The following is a 16,824-nucleotide window of genomic DNA, read 5'->3' as shown; positions in this document are numbered from 1 at the left end:
AGGAAATCAGTCCTGAATATTCATTGGAAGGACTGATGTTGAAGCTGAAACTCCAATACTTTGGCCACCTGATGCTGAAGAACTGACTCATTTGAAGAGACTCTGATGCTGGGAAAGATTGAAGGCAGGAGGAGAAGGGGATGACAGAGGATGAGATGGTTGGATGGCATCACTGACTCAGTGGACATGTAATCTCCAGGATTTGGTAATCTCCGGGAGTTAGTGATGGACAGGAAAGAAAGAGTTGGACATGACTAAGCAACTGAACTGAATTGATTATATATGAATATTATATTAGTGAATTTATGTATAATATACATAATTATATATAATTGGTAAAGTTACCAATCCCAAAGAAAGGCAATGCCAAAGATGCTCAAACTACCACACAATTGCACTCATCTCACACGCTAGTAAAGTAATGCTCAAAATTCTCCAAGCCAGACTTCAGCAATACGTGAACTGTGAACTTCCAGATGTTCAAGCTGGTTTTAGAAAAGGCAGAGGAACCAGAGATCAAATTGCCAACATCTGCTGGATCATGGAAAAAGCAAGAGAGTTCCAGAAAAACATCTATTTCTGCTTTACTGACTATGCCAAAGCCTTTGACTGTGTGGATCACAATAAAATGTGGAAAATTCTGAAAGAGATGGAAATACCAGACCACCTGACCTGCCTCTTGAGAAACCTGTATGCAGGTCAGGAAGCAACAGCTAGAACTGGACATGGAACAACAGACTGGTTCCAAATAGGAAAAGGAGTACATCAAGGCTGTATATTGTCACCCTGCTTATGTAACTTCTATGCAGAGTACGTCATGAGAAATGCTGAGCTGAAAGAAGCACAAGCTGGAATCAAGATTGCCAGGAGAAATATCAATAACCTCAGATATGCAGATGACACCACCCTTATGGCAGAAAGTGAAGAAGAACTAAAGAGCCTCTTGATAAAAGTGAAAGTGGAGAGTGAAAAAGTTGGCTTAAAGCTCAACATTCAGAAAACGAAGATCATGGCATCTGGTCCCATCACTTCATGGGAAATAGATGGGGAAACAGTGGAAACAGTGGCTGACTATTTTTCTGGGCTCCAAAATCACTGCAGATGGTGACTGCAGCCATGAAATTAAAAGACGGTTACTCCTTTGAAGGAAAGTTATGACCAATCTGGACAGCATATTCAAAAGCAGAGACATTACTTTGTCAACAAAGGTCCGTCTAGTCAAGGTTATGGTTTTTCCAGTGGTCATGTATGGGTGTGAGAGTTAGACTGTGAAGAAAGCTGCATGCTGAAGAATTGATGCTTTTGAACTGTGGTGTTGGAGAAGACTCTTGAGAGTCCCTTGGACTGCAAGGAGATCCAACCAGTCCATTCTAAAGGAGATTAGCCCTGGGATTTCTTTGGAAGGAATGATGCTAAAGCTGAAACTCCAGTACTTTGGCCATCTCATGCAAAGAGTTGACTCACTGGAAAAGACCCTGATGCTGGGAGGGATTGGGGGCAGGAGGAGAAGGGGACGACAGAGGATGAGATGGCTGGATGCATCACCGACTCTATGGACATGAGTCTGAGTGAACTCTGGGAGTTGGTGATGGACAGGGAGGCCTGGCGTGCTGCGATTCATGGGGTCGCAAAGAGTCGGACACGACTGAGCAACTGAACTGAACTGAACCAGTTATTTGTTTTCTGGTCCTAAAAACAAGCACAAAGGCACATACCATTATCACTCCTATTTTACAGATAAGGAAACTAACCTTAGTGAGAACAGAGGGTAAATATAAATACTTCGGCATTTCTATTTCTCTTTTAGGTTTTCAACACTATAAAAATAAATTGTGAATGTGTCCACTATTACAGAATTAAAGACCTTTCGTATAATAGTTCAGCTCACCACTCACATCTATGTTAACTATGACATTAATTATAAATATAAGCCAGACATTTTTTCATCAATGTGAAAGTTAAACAGTGATTGATATGTTATTTTAAAAACTAAAAGCATTGATGTGAGTACTCAAGAGATTGAGCTTAATGAATCAATCAAACTTTATCTTGTTCATTCAGAATAGATCTTATGTATTTTGCAAAACACTCTCCGCCCAATTAACATTTTATTCAAGCTAAAAAATAATACCCAATTCCAATAAATGGACTTTAATAAGCTCTCACCTTTTCTTTTTTGTGCTGCATATCTCCCGGTACACGAAGAATGCTATATATTGTTTAAGCGAACAATCAAAGGGATGTGGGTTAATTACTTAGCAAGGAAGCTGCAGGGTCCTTACAGATGTTATCTCTATGTCAGGATTGGTGTTTAACCAAGGCCAGCAGATATTTAAAGTAGGAAGGAACCAGATGCAATTTTATCTGGTGAATAACACTAATTTGCTAGTCTGGAACGTTAGCATAGCACTGAGCTTCCGAGGATAATCATGATAATGACTAGGAGGAAGAACATAGCAACCTCTAAGGAACACATTTTACCCACACTGTCTCACTGAATTCCTCCCTGAATGCAATAGGCATCTTCAGTGATATTTTACAAGGATGGAAATCTGAGCTTTGTGAGGTTGAGTATCTTGTACAAGGACACAGATAAAAAAATCTCTCAATGTGAAGGTGTCTGAAATTAACAAGTTCCCTGTTCATATATTTCAACTTTTCATTATTTCTCTCATTTCACAAGATTCTATCTTTAAATTGCTGTGGGTGTCCATGAAGGAGAAAAAAATTAATACAATTGGTGAATGTTACAAGATTTCTTTGTTGTTTAGAAATAAGTGGCATTTATATGATAGGTAACTTTTGCCTTAGAAATGTTTTTATTATTTCTTTGCCTTTAGCTGCACTGTCCTACATGTGCCAGTCATGACTACTTTTGCAGGATGTCTAAAAATACTTGATATTTTATTTCAAAGATTTTCAAATTAAGATAATAATAAATGGCATATAATCAAGGGTATATGTGTGGCTTCCCTTGTGGCTCAGCTGGTAAAGAATCCGCCTGCAATATAGGAGACCTGGGTTCGATCTCTGGGTTGAGAAGATTCCCTGGAGAAGGGAAAGGCTACCCACTCCAGTATTCTGGCCTGGAGAATTCCATGGACTGCATAGTCCATTGGGTTGCAAAAGAGTCAGACACAACTGAGTAACTTTCACTCACATACATATATATGAAAATCTGAAAGATATTTTAAAAATATATGTCAATATGTACAATATATCAGAGCTATATATGCATTTCAGTTGTATATCAGACCCCTTTATATCTCAGATATGTATTTTTCACATATATATGACTTTTCATATATATGTCTGTGTGTATATACATATATGACTGATGGATTGACATACGGGATAGTTGAGTTTCAAAAATTAAGTTCTCAATCATTTCCAATTTTCAAGGTCCTTTTTATTTCACCTTTAAGAGTTAGGCTCTGAAATAATGGAAGGGGATATATAAATATAAATATATATAGTTTTCCCCAGGTGTTTTACCTGAGAAATTTATGTCTAATATTTTCACTGTCTTAGAATCTAGGATCTCTACTGATAATAATCATTGTGTATTCTCATCTTGCCAAATAATTCATATGATCAATTCTTTTGAAGATTTCTTTTTGAAAAAAAGCATGTTTTTTAAGGAGTGTTAGTATGTTACTCCGGAGAAGGCAATGCCACCCCACTCCAGTACTCTTGCCTGGAAAATCCCATGAACAGAGGAGCCTGGTGGGCTGCAGACCATGGGGTCGCTAAGAGTTGGACACGACTGAGCGACTTCACTTTGACTTTTCACTTTCATGCATTGGAGAAGGAAATGGCAACCCACTCCAGTCTTCTTGCCTGGAGAATCCCAGGGACGGGGGAGCCTGGCGGGCTGCCGTCTGTGGGGTCGCACAGAGTCGGACACGACTGAAGCGACTTAGCAGCAGCAGCAGTATGTTACTCCAGCAAGAATCGACATACGGAAACCAAACTGTACTTACAAAAATTACATTCAACTCAAGTTTACTTCTCAGTGATGTAACTTGATTTGAAAAAAATAATCACACCTCCTTTAACATATGTAAATCTGGATTCTGTGATATATAAATCTGAATTTCAAGATGCTAGAAATTATTTGTAAATGATAAATACCTTGGAAAATATTCATTATACTTCTCTTTTTATAAAAAGCTAAAACTATTTGTAAATTAAATTATGACACCTATGATAAGCAATGATCCTATATTTTTTGTAGGTGTGAAAATATTCTAGGATTTTTGATAAAATAATTGAAGGTAGAGTAATGTTTAAAAATGTAGATGTCTAAAGTGGAGTAAAATGTTTTGTCCATCATTTTAAAACATGTACTTTTTTAAAATGACATAACTTCTGCACATTTATGAGATAGTAAAAAAATAGTGTTCATCTTTTATTTCTTCATACATCCCCCAAATCACATATTGACCACTAAAACTTGTTGATGGGGTATACTATACAAAGTTGAGAAAATCTTATCTTCAAGCGGTGTTTTGTTGGTAAGATGAATCTCATTAAGAGATCTGCAGTGTTCTATTATTCTGCGTCCTGCTCAGATCACAAGAATCTTTCCCACTGAACTCGTTTCCTAAGGCTATCCTAACAAGTTACCACAAATGTGATGGCTTAAGACAAGAGAATTTATTTACTCACAGTTCAGGAGGACAGGAGTTCAAAATTAAGAAGCTTGCAAGATTGGTTCCATTTGGAGGCTCTGAGGGAGAAGGTGTTCCCTACCTCCCAGCAAGCTTCCAATGCCTGTTTGCAATCCTTGACGTGCAGTCCTTGACATGCGCTGCTTAAAGACACAGTACTCCAGTCTCTGCCTCCATCCTCACGACTCCTTCTCTGTGTCTCAGTGTCTTCTTCTCTGCTTATACTCTTTTATCATTGGATTTGGGGTTCATCCAAAGTCCAGAATAATCTTGAGACTCTCAGTATAGTTACATCTAAAGAGACCCTTTTCCTAAATAATATCATCTTCTAGGTTTCAGGATTAGAAGACTTGGACATCCCTTTAAAAAAATTTTTTTTAATTGGAGGATAATTGCTTTACAGTGTTGTGTTGGTTTCTGCCCCACAACAACTTGAATCAGCCATAAATATATATGGATATCCTCACTCGTGAGCCTGCCTCCCACCCCACCCCCCATCCCACTCCTTTACTGGACATATCTTTTGGGGAGCCACTATTTAACCCACTGCATGCTCAGTCGCTTCAGTCATGTTCAACTCTTTGTGACGCCATGAAGTGGAGCCCACCAGACTCCTCTGTCCGTGGGATTCTCCAGGCAAGAATATTGGAGTGGGTTACCATGCCCTCCTCCAGGGGATCTTTCAGACCCAGGAACCAAACCCACATCTCCTGTGTCTCCTGCATTGCAGGCAGATTCTTTACACAGTGAGCCGCCTGGGAAGCCCAGCTGTACCCACTGGGCCCATATTTAATACGTATGATTCTTTTTCTATACTGTTCACACAGCCCCAGACCATCAGTCTTACACGTGTCCCTGTATTATGGAAGCAATAAAATAGAGTGGGTAAAAGCATAGACTCCTGAGCCAAGCTGTTTCTTTTCAAATACTGGCTCTGCTATTTTACTAGCAGTTAACATTATGTAACTCTGCTTCGGTTTCCTTACCTGTAAATGTACATAATAATAATACTTAATGTGTATAATGTTCGTGTTAAATAATATGTAGAAGCCCAGGCCCATATGAGTATTGCCAATTACCGTTACAGAACAATTGTTTTCTTTAGCAGTAGCTACTGTTTTGAAATGTGATCTTATAAGATAAGTCAGTGGAATCACTAGTTCTGCAGGGTTACATTTAGACAGGAGAGATGAGATCTAGGATTTTAGGTCAAGAACTTGACAAAATGGCAGGGATGATTTAAGAATAGAGGAGGCTCAGAGAAAGGTTTTTTATAACAACTCTGCCCTGAGATAGAACCTTCTGGCCATTAAGGGTTGTAGAGCAGGAAGCATAACGGAAGAGGTTGGGAAGAAAATAGTTGTCTCCTATGTATGGTGAGTTTGAAACAACAGTAGATGTATTTAGCCAGTGATTAGAAAGTACAGTGAAACCTTAGGGGTGGAAATTTGTTAGTTACTCACATAGAAGTAAATGATAAGACTAAGGGAGAAAACTTAAAAGAAAAATAATCCCAGAGAACAACAGAATTTCAGAAAGCATCCAGTTGAGGAAGATAGAAGAGCGAGCGTTCCCACTAGGAAAGATAAGAGTGTTTAATGATAAAAGTGAAGTGACAAAATATGCAAACTGATAGAAATCAGGGGAAGAAATTTTATGAAAGAGATACAAAAAGAAATATCAAATATGTTAGCAGAGTCAAGGATACTGGAAAGACATTGGCCTTTTCTCAGTTTGCAATTAGAAAGTCAGTATTGAATTTTAGATGAGCAGTATTTGTAGAGATTTGGAAAATCCACTGAGATTTCAAAAGGTTGCACATTGCATGAGTTAAGAAAGTGGAGCCAATAATTGCTCCAAAAGCTTAGCAATAAAAGAAATAACTTTTAGAAGTTTTGTATCAGGATTTATTCTAAAAGTAAGATTTTTGACCATATTTGAAGACAGTAATGATGAAACTAACAGAGTATACTAATTGAAGGGATAAGAAAGCAGGGACATAATTTTTGTGAAGGCTTAGAGGATTCAGGAGGGGAGAGATTAAAGGAGAATGATGAAGACCTTGGATCTGGAGATGATTCGGTTCAGTGAGGCAACAAATATTTCTATGGCCTAGAGAAAGCATATTCTTGCATTTCTTCACTGAAGCAGTGAATATTTATTGAACCACCCCTCCTACAAGGTTAGCACTAAACAATAGACACCGAACGATAAAACAGACCAAAAGCTCCTCCATAGACCTCACTTCTGGTTTTTATGTGAGCTTAGATCTAACTTGTAGAGTAATCAAATAGCATGTGACATTTAAAAAGCTCTGCTTAAACACTTAAGAGTGGCTTCCCTCAGAGCTCAGATGGTAAAGAATCTGCCTGCAATGCAGGAGATCCCAGTTCGAGTGAGGAAGATCCGCTGGAGAAGGCATAGGCTACCCATTCCAGTATTCTTAGGCTTCCCTTGTAGCTCAGCTGGTAAAGAATCCGCCTGCAATGCGGGAGACCTGGGTTCATTCCCTGGGTTGGGAAGATCCCCTGGAGAAGGAAAAGGCTACCCACTCCAGTACTCTGGCCTAAAGAATTCCATAGACTAGTCTATGGGGTCACAAAGAGTCGGACACAACTGAGTGACTTTCACTTTCACTCAAACAGTTAAGAAAGTTGAAGATGGTGTCACCTGGGTTCAATGGTTGATTAAAACAGAAGGTTAAAAGATCTTGAGTTGTTAATCTAGAGTTCTGAGTGGAAGAAGGTTTCTTAATCTCACCACTGTTGACATTTGGGGCTGGATAATTCTTTGTGTGAGGGGCCATCTTGTAAGATGTTTGGCAATATCCCTGGTCTGCCAATAGGAACCCCAAGCCCCAAATTGTTGACAACCAAAACTGTCTGCAGAATTGTCAGATGTTCCCTAGAGAGCAAACTCACCCAAGCAAGAGGACTGCGCTAGAGAAATATCCTGGGCCTGGCTGATAGAGGTCCAGCTATGGAGAGAGGAAGGAGAAACTGGCTGGAATTATGTGGATATAGAGAGGCATGAAATAAAGAGGGCCATGGTAATGGTGAACAGCAGATTCAGTGTGAGTGAGGAGAGTTGAAATGAGATGGTAGTGTGATGGCTGATTTTATATGTTAATTTGGGCAAAGGGATGCCAGGAAAGCCTGTGAAATCAGACTTCTGGGTGTCTATGAGGGTGTTTTCAGATAGCAGTAGTGTTCGAATGGGGAGACTGAGTAGAGGAGAGGCCCCTCACAATGCCCTGACACCATCCAGTCTTTTGAGGAACTAAATAGAATAAAGCATACAGGAAGTGAGAATTCACTCTCCTGCTGAGCTGGAACATTCATCTCTGCCCTTGCCTATCAGTGTTTCTGGTTCTGAAGCCTTGGGATCGGACTGAATTACACCACCAGCTTTCCTGGTTTTCCAGCTTGCAGATGGCAGACTGTGGGATTTCTCGGCCTCCGTCCATAATTGCATGGACTAATGCTCATAATAAAACTCCTCTTTATCTCCTCCTCCCTGTATATCCTATTGGTTTTCTGTTTTTTCTGGAGAACACTGACTGATACAGGATGTTGCCAGTAGCATCAGATAGAACTTGGAAATCAGAAGACCTGTGTGTGACCTGAGTAAAAGCATTTACCTGCTGAGTCTCAACTCTTTCCTCTATAAAATGAGGATAATATTACAGGTTGTGTGGTTTTGTTGTAGAGTTAGATAAAATTCCACCTATTAAATTATTTCATACAATAATATGTGCTCTACCAATAAAGCACTTTTATTAAGTTTGAATATATGAGAAGACAGAAAAAAAATAAGTCAAAGGGCAGGCAAAGCGCTCTAGCTATTTCACATGAATTTCATATGGATGCTTTTGAACATATGTAACACTTCAAAGATGAGTAGTGTATAAAACCTCAACTTTTTTAGATTGGTTTCTAAAAACTTTCAAATGCTTTCAACGCTCTCTGTGTAATCATGATGGAAGACAGATTTTGGACAAAATAAGACTGGAGAGTTTGGACAGTGGCCTAAAATTATGTGTTCTTTTTGTGTCCTATGAATTTAGAAATAGTTGGGACATTTCTGGTTTCTTTTAATGTGTTTAAATGTGTGTAAAGAACAGCTATATTTGAGCCTAAAAAACCCTGTGTTGTTACCACCCTTCTGGTCTACATGGACTAAAAATATAATGCTTTTCCAAAAAGGTTTCAGTGCCTAGATCCTGCCTGACTTCTATAGTCAATGTATAAACCCCAGATAATACAGGTTTGTGATGGAAATGCTGACATGCTTTTAGGTCTACCAGCTGTAACTTTTTGGCCCTGACTTGCAGCCCCGCTCGACACAACTTAAAGATTTTTCAGTACGATCTTTTGAAATGGAGGACTATGAGAAGGTGAATTTGGGTAAAATCATAACGGTTTCCAACAAGCTGTATTGACATGTAGATTAGTTTGAGAAGGTCCTCTTTTGGTCCAAATTCTAGGTGGATGTCAGTCAGTCTGTTTGCAGTTTTAAATAAGTCACCTTCTCCAAATGGGTGTGAAGAAATGATTAGGAAAGTCCTTTTTAAAATGTATATAAAATATTACACCTCCTTCTTTTGATGCAATATGCCTTTGAGCATCTTGTTCCCAGTGGTCCACTCACAACATTGTGATTGTCTTCTTACTCTCGTGATGTGTTCTTTCTTGTACTTCATAGGTTGAGAAAAAGCTCCATTTTTACTTATATTTAGCCTTAGTGTTCATGTGTAATTGGCCTAAATAGATCTCCAACATGTTATGAAAACCATCAGAATGGGAGCACCAAGGATAACAAATTACCTGACTGTATTAGAACAATTCTTTGTTACTTTCTTTCCTAGAGTTGTTTTTTTTTTTTTTTTTTAATATGAAAACTGGTTGTGTATACATACTAAAATTTAACAAATTTAATAAGTTCTCAGTTTCACACCATTTCCATTCATATAAACATTTATTTGCTATTTGAACTTTGGAATTGACTTCAAATGAGCATTGGAAGATAACAAATCAATATAGATGCTTTGTAGTATAATTTTCCAAATCACTTGTTAAGATCTTTTTTATAAAATATAAAAGACATAATTTCCATATGCCCATAAATGATGCTACAGTCATTTTTCTAGTTTGTTTTCCTTGCCTGTGAAGTTGTAAAGTAATTCACTTATTTGTCTATGAAATGATAGCAAAACCTTTATTACTATAAGGGATTTGACTGAGAATATCACATTAAAATAAACCATAAACAGTGAAACAATTTTTTTTCAGCAGAATTCATGTTCCTGTCTTTTTTAAATGGCCACGTGAAAGGAAAAAGATAATGAATATCCTTGGTGGGTTATTTTTACTATTCAGAAGCTGCATTTTCCATGTACAAAATCTTCTCTTATTAAGTAAAAGTTGCTATAGCCTCAATGCAGATGTTTTTTTCAATTATTTTTTTAAGTTCTTATGTTAGATTTTGACATTCTAAACACAAAAGCCTTTTTATAGGGTCTATTCTTTATTAAAATCAGCTATGTTATTCTGAACATTCTATATATGGCCCGTGATTTGTTTGCAGACCTTCTGGGCATTTTCCCCAGTACCATACAAATTGCATCCCAAGAGATTTTTCTATTGAGTACATCTTTCATTACTGTTTCTTCTATTTATTTCTAAAAACAAACTAATATTGGATAGTCCCAAAAGATGAAGTGTATGCTATGATTACATTGTATGAACACATTTTCAACAAAAAAAGATAAATATGAGTTTTTAGGCCAACTGTATGTAAGCCAGAAATGGAGATGCAATGAAGTAGGGAGAGAATATATTGTGAGTTTGATTTTTATGGAAATTCTGTAATTTTTGTTAAGAGTTGTGTTCCGAGTGCAGAGTCTTACAAGGTGCCAGCCTTACTTGGCAATGATCTGCTCTATTTTAAGCTTCTGTTTCAATTCCCGATTTCTAAGATCATTATAGTTGTGCGTGTCTATGTATGTGTATATACATGTACACATATTGGGAAGGGGGGAGAAAGAGAGACATAAAGACAGAGACAGAAAGAGCGAGGGAGAGAGAAAGAAAGACAAAACAAGCTCAAAGGTGAGGCAGCTGAACTCACTCCTATTTTATAAAATGGTTTTCTACAACTCTTTTCACTTTTCCCAACTGTTACCATTTTTCTCTGCAAGAGTCCTAGGTTATTTTTATCACCCAAACTTCCAGTGTTTGAATATGCTACTGTTCATAATCTTCAAATTATACCTTACACATAATTTATCACCTAAATTCCAACACTATAATTGGTTTAAGTTTATCGTCATCATTAATAATAACAAGCAAAGCATGGTCAAATGTTGCATCATGTATTATAATTATTTTATCATTACATTGCTTCTAAAAATTTGACAATCATATAGTATTTCAACACTTCTGACCCAGCTCCTTCTCTTCAATATTGCTCTTGATTAAAAACTATTTTTCCACCTCCATATTCTGTATACTCCAGTCCCCAGTATTCTGTGATTGAATTTAGTCTCTTTCTACCCATACTCTCTCTCTCAGTTGATCCTGTATTCTTTCAATTATCTTCATCTTTCATAATTCACTATTTTTTCCATGAGTTATCTAAAGTTATTTTGGTGGGAAGTGAGCTGTTGATGAAAATGAAAAAGAAGGGTGAAAAAGCTGACTTAAAACTAAACATTCACAAAACTAAGATGATGGCATCTGGTCCCATCACTTCATGGCAATTAGATGGGAAAACAGTAGAAACAGTGACAGACTATTTTCTTGGGCTCCAAAATCATTGCATATGTTGACTATAGCCATGAAATTAAAAGATGCTTGCTCCTTGGAAGAAAAGCTATGACAAATAGCACATTAAAAAGCAGAGACATTACTTTACCAACAAAGGTCTGTCTAGTCAGAGCTATGATTTTTCCAGTAGTCATGTATGGATGTGAGAGTTGGACCATAAAGAAAGCTGAGGCCAAAGAATTGATGGTTTTGAACTGTGATGTTAGAGAAGACTCTTGAGAGTCCCTTTGGACTGCAAACAGATCAAACCAGTCCATCCTAAAGGAAATTATTCCTGAATATTCATTGGAAGGACTAATGCTGAAACTGAAGCTCCAATACTTTGGCCACCTGATGCAGAAGAACTGACTCATTGGAAAAGACCCTGATCCTGAGAAAGATTGAAGGCAGGAGGAGAAGGGGATGACAGAGGATGAGATGTTTGGATGGCATCACTGACTTCATGGACATGAGTCTGAGTAAGCTCCAGGAGTTGGTGATGGACAGGGAGGCCTGGTGTTACAGCCCATGGAGTTGCAAAGAGTCAAACACAACTGAGCGACCAAACTGAACTGAAGTGATGACAATATCACTCAAAATAACTTAATCAGAAAAGTGACATCCTGGCCCCTGCAGCTAGCATATCCTGCCATGGAACTGTCTTCAAGGAAGAATTTATGCAGAGGCTCTAACTAACAAGGAACTAAGCAGGCTGAGGGGTGCAGGTGATGGTACCTGAAAAGCCAGTTCTCATTAGCAGGAAGGAATAGTTTATCACTTACAGTGGGGTTCTCTGGTGGCTCAGCTGGTGTAGAATCCACCTGCAATGCAGGAGACCTGGGTTCGATCCCTGGGTGGGGAAGATCCCCTGAAGAAGGGAAAAGCTACCCACTCCAGTATTCTCACCTGGAGAATTCCATGGAATGTATAGTCCATGGGGTCGCAAAGAGTCGGACATGACTTAAGTGACTTTCACTTTCACTTTACAGTGTTTAAAATCATTGGTATATAATAATAACAAAAAGCACAACTTGGCTTAATTTTGCATGTTTCAGTTCAGTAGCCCAGTTGTGTCTGACTCTTTGTGACCTCATGGACTGCAGCACACCAGGCTTCGCTGTCCATCACCAACTCCCGGAGTTTGCTTAAACTCATGTCCATCAAGTCAGTGATGCCATCCAACCATCTTGTCCTCTGTCAAGTCCCTTCTTTTGATGTAGTTAATCTTTTATTAATTATGCAATTTATTATTTATTAGTAATACTAATTAACTATTAATTATGTATTAGGTACTTACATGACCTTAAAGTATAAAACAAGATATATTCAAAGAATTAATGCTTCCATCCTTCTCCTGAATACCCTGTCCTGCTCTGTCTCCCTTTAGGTAACCATTGTTTCTTTTAAAAAATACAAGTGGGTACATATATTTAATATACAAACACATACATGTAAGTGCACATATATATGATATATATATAGGGACTTTGCCAGTAGCTCAGTGGGTAAAGAATCCGCCTGCAACAGGATATGTGGGTTCAATCCCTGGGTCAGGAAAATCCCCTGGAGGAGGAAATGGCAACCCACTCCAGTATTCTTGCCTAGAAAATCCCAAGGACAGAGGAGCCTGGTGGATTACAGTCCATAGGATTGCGAAGAGTCAGACACAACTAAGCAACTAACACTTTTCACTTTCATGAGAGAGATATATATATTAGAATCTCTCTCTTTTCTTCAACAAAGGGAGCTATACAATAACACTGTTTTGCATCTTGTTTTTTTCACATTATATTCTGTTGTTACCAAGTTAGTTAAGAGCATCCTCATTCTTTTCTTATAATTGCATCACATTGTACTTTGTTGTGCAGCAAAACTTAACATGGCTGGGCCATTTTCTTTTAACAAAATAAATAGCTGCACTAGTAATAAAAACAAAATTTTATTATAAAGCAAAAATACTTTAAATATTATGAGTAGCATATAAATATATTCCTTTATCCCTACAAATCCCTTTATGTCAGTTGCTATTTGAAATGTATTTCTACTCAACAACATTATTAAGATTTTTTTAAAGCAGTTCCTTCTTTGTGGTGGTTGTTCAGTCACTAAAGTCATATCACTCTTTCTCTGCACGCCAGGCTTCCCTGTCCTTCACTATCTCCCAGAGTTTGCTCAAGCTCATGTCCATTGAGTTAGTGATGCCATCCAACTGTCTCATCCTCTGTTGCCCCCTTCTCCTGCCTTCAGTCTTTCCCAGCATCAGGGTCTTTTCCTGAGTCAGCTCTTCAAGTCAGGTAGCCAGAGTATTGGAGCTTCAGCTTCAACATCAGTCCTTCCAGTGAATTTAGGATTGACTGGTTTGATCTGCTTGCAGTCAAAGGACTCTCAAGAGTCTTCTCCAGTACCATAGTTCGAAAGCATCAGTTCTTTGGCACTCAGCCTTCTTTATGGTCCAACTCTCACATCCATACATGACTATTGGAGAAGCCATAGCTTTGACTAGATGCACCTTTTATTGGCAAAGTGATATCTCTGCTTTTTAATACACTGTCTAGGTTTATCATAGTTCTTCTTCCAAGGAGCAAGTGTGTTTTAATTTCATGGCTACAGTCACTGTCCACACTGATTTTGGAGTCCAAGAAAATAATTTCAAATCTAAATCTCAGAGGGTCAAACAATTCGAATGAAATTTTCCCTTTCTCCAACCAGCAAAGATTTTCCTCCTTAATTGGTGTTGATGTTTCTGTTCAAAAAAATTCCACCCCATTTTTCTTTTCTAAAATCAGGAACATTACTAAAGGTACATTTATTGTTTTGAAAACTTTGATTTTGTTTAAGAATCCTGGTCAATTAATATCCAACTTCACTGTAGCTTCTTACTGTATAAAGTCACCTGTGCTTCCCTGAACCTGCCCTTGTCCCACTGTTAACTCACCCTGTCATGCTTACCTACCGGACTCCCACCCTAAATTACCTCCCCTCAGAGAGAGTATTAGGGGCTTCTCCTTAACACTAAAAAATACTGTGTGCGTGTGTGCCTCTTAGCACTTCTCAAAGTTATTTACTTGTCTGCTCTTCTCCTATCCGATTGAAATTCCGCTGGAAAAGGACCATGTCACTTTTCTCAACACCTTCTACCCGCAACATAGTACTAGATAGGGTAGGTTATTAGGAAGTTGAATATACCGTATGGACCGTAGCCTGCCAGGCTCCTCTGGCCATGGGATTCTCCAGGTAAGAATACTGGGGTGGACTGCCATACCCTCCTCCAGGGGATCTTCCCGACCCAGGGATCAAACCCACTTCTCTCACGTCTCCTGCACTGGCAGGAGGATTCTTTAACACGAGCACCAGCTGGGAAGCCATCAAGTTAGAAACTTGTATGTGCGGATGGTTAATTGTGTCACATTCATTTTTATATTTTGATATGCCTAACAAAATGCCTAAACATAGATGGAATATGCAGCATCTTTCTTAAACTGAAAAGTTTAAAATATTAAAGGAGCACCTATTTAGGTTCATTTAGCATCATTACCCTCTGTTTTTACTTAATGTTATAAAAAGAGACCTTACCATAATTGTTCAATTGTAGAAAATGGATGTGGAACAGAGTCTATGAGTTTGGAAACACTTGCAACAATAACAATACATTACCCAGAGATAATGAGATTTTGTTTATCTCTTTTTCCTAGCCTGCAGTTACAGTATTCTTGCTAGGTCTTTTTGCCATGCATTCTAAAATGTTATCTCTCATTGAGTTGAATAGTGGAACTTTTCTTCTGATTATAGAAACAAAATTTTAAAAAATGATTTAGAGATAATTGGAGAGTGACTGTGTTCTCAGATATTTTTAGGATAAATAACATTGAGAAAATAAATTATCCTTGGTAGATGGAATGCTTCTGGAATGTAGGCATTTTAAATGTGACTTTCTTTGATCATTTTAACAAGATTTTGTTATTCATATTTTTTTGCCTAAATATTATATTACTTGCTCTGAAATATCCTCATAAAGTTTATATAATTCTTGCATTAATTACTTGCAAGTCAGAAAATCACATCTGGTCTGTAAACTATGAATAGTAGAAACATATTGTCAAGAGCAGAATGCAGACTTTTCCTATTTTAAGATTGGATTGAATAAGAATATGCTATATAGGAAGGCATACTACTCCAGTTAATATCTTCATGGGTTAAAGCTCACTTCATGAAGTGAGCTTTCTGTTTCCTTCCAGAAAGACTGAATGAAGTATCTACCATAAGTAGCAAACAGCAAACAAAAAACATTTTTTTCCCTCAGAGAATCTTCATATCATTTTGGTCACCTATGCATTTTTCATAAATTCTCTATTTAAAATGATTAATGAAAACAATAGTTCTTTGATGCTGGTAAAGGTCAGTTTGTTGGCTGGTGTTTTTTTAGACTTTATAGGTAGTAAAATAATAATCCTAACTTCTGCCTTGACATAATTAGCATCAGCAACCATTTTTGTTGTTACCTTATTTCTGAGACCGTTTCTAAGTTTTAGAGATAATTTACTTTTGGGAAATCCAAAAGAGATGACATGCCTTTATAATTATATTAGCAAAATATGTATACCACCACTGATGGAAATCACCACATATAATATGCTAATACAGTTCAGATTTTCTCGTAAATATGTTGGATTTCTTCTGATTGCCTTTCCATATCCGTCCCCCACCCAGGTCTGTCTGCTTTCTACCCCTAAGGGTCAGAGAACTTGCTTCCTGATTTCTGATTGAACTTGGCTAATGGGAGGTATCAGTAGGAAATCGTGGTGGAAGGAAAGTGAGGTCAGGCTCTTTATTGCTCTGGCTTTCTCACTGCTAGGTATCCATGGGCTAACTCTGCACATCCAGGAAAAACCATAGCTCCTCTCAGGCAGCTTTAGAGGCGCCTCGGATTTTGTCTCCTCTTTGCCCCTTCAGACCTAGCCCTGGAAACAACTTCCTGCTGCTAGCCCCAGGTATCCCGCGATCCTTTGTAACTTCTCTTAAACCTTGTCTGTAGCTTTGTAACTACAGACACAGCTTGTTTTATTGTGCTTCACTTTATCGTGCATTGCAGACATTATGTTTTTTATAAATTGAAGGTTTGTGCAACCCTGCATCAGACACATCGATAGGGGCCAGTTTTTCCAGCAGCATTTGCACACTTCATGTCTCCATGTCACATATTGGTAATTCACTCAGTATTTCAAACCCTTTTTCACTATTATTGTATTTTTTATGGTGATCTGTAATCAGTGGTCTTTGGTGTTACTATTTTAATTAATTTTCTTTTCTATTTTTTAAAGTATTACTTTTGTTAGACATAATGCTAT

This window comes from Bos grunniens, chromosome 27 (genome assembly GCF_055505025.1).
Source record: "Bos grunniens cultivar Pamir isolate PY7600 chromosome 27, Bosgru_T2T1.0, whole genome shotgun sequence".
NCBI classification, from domain to species: Eukaryota; Metazoa; Chordata; class Mammalia; order Artiodactyla; family Bovidae; genus Bos; species Bos grunniens.
The sequence above is the reverse complement of the archived record's forward strand: the minus strand, read 5'-3'. Positions refer to the sequence as shown.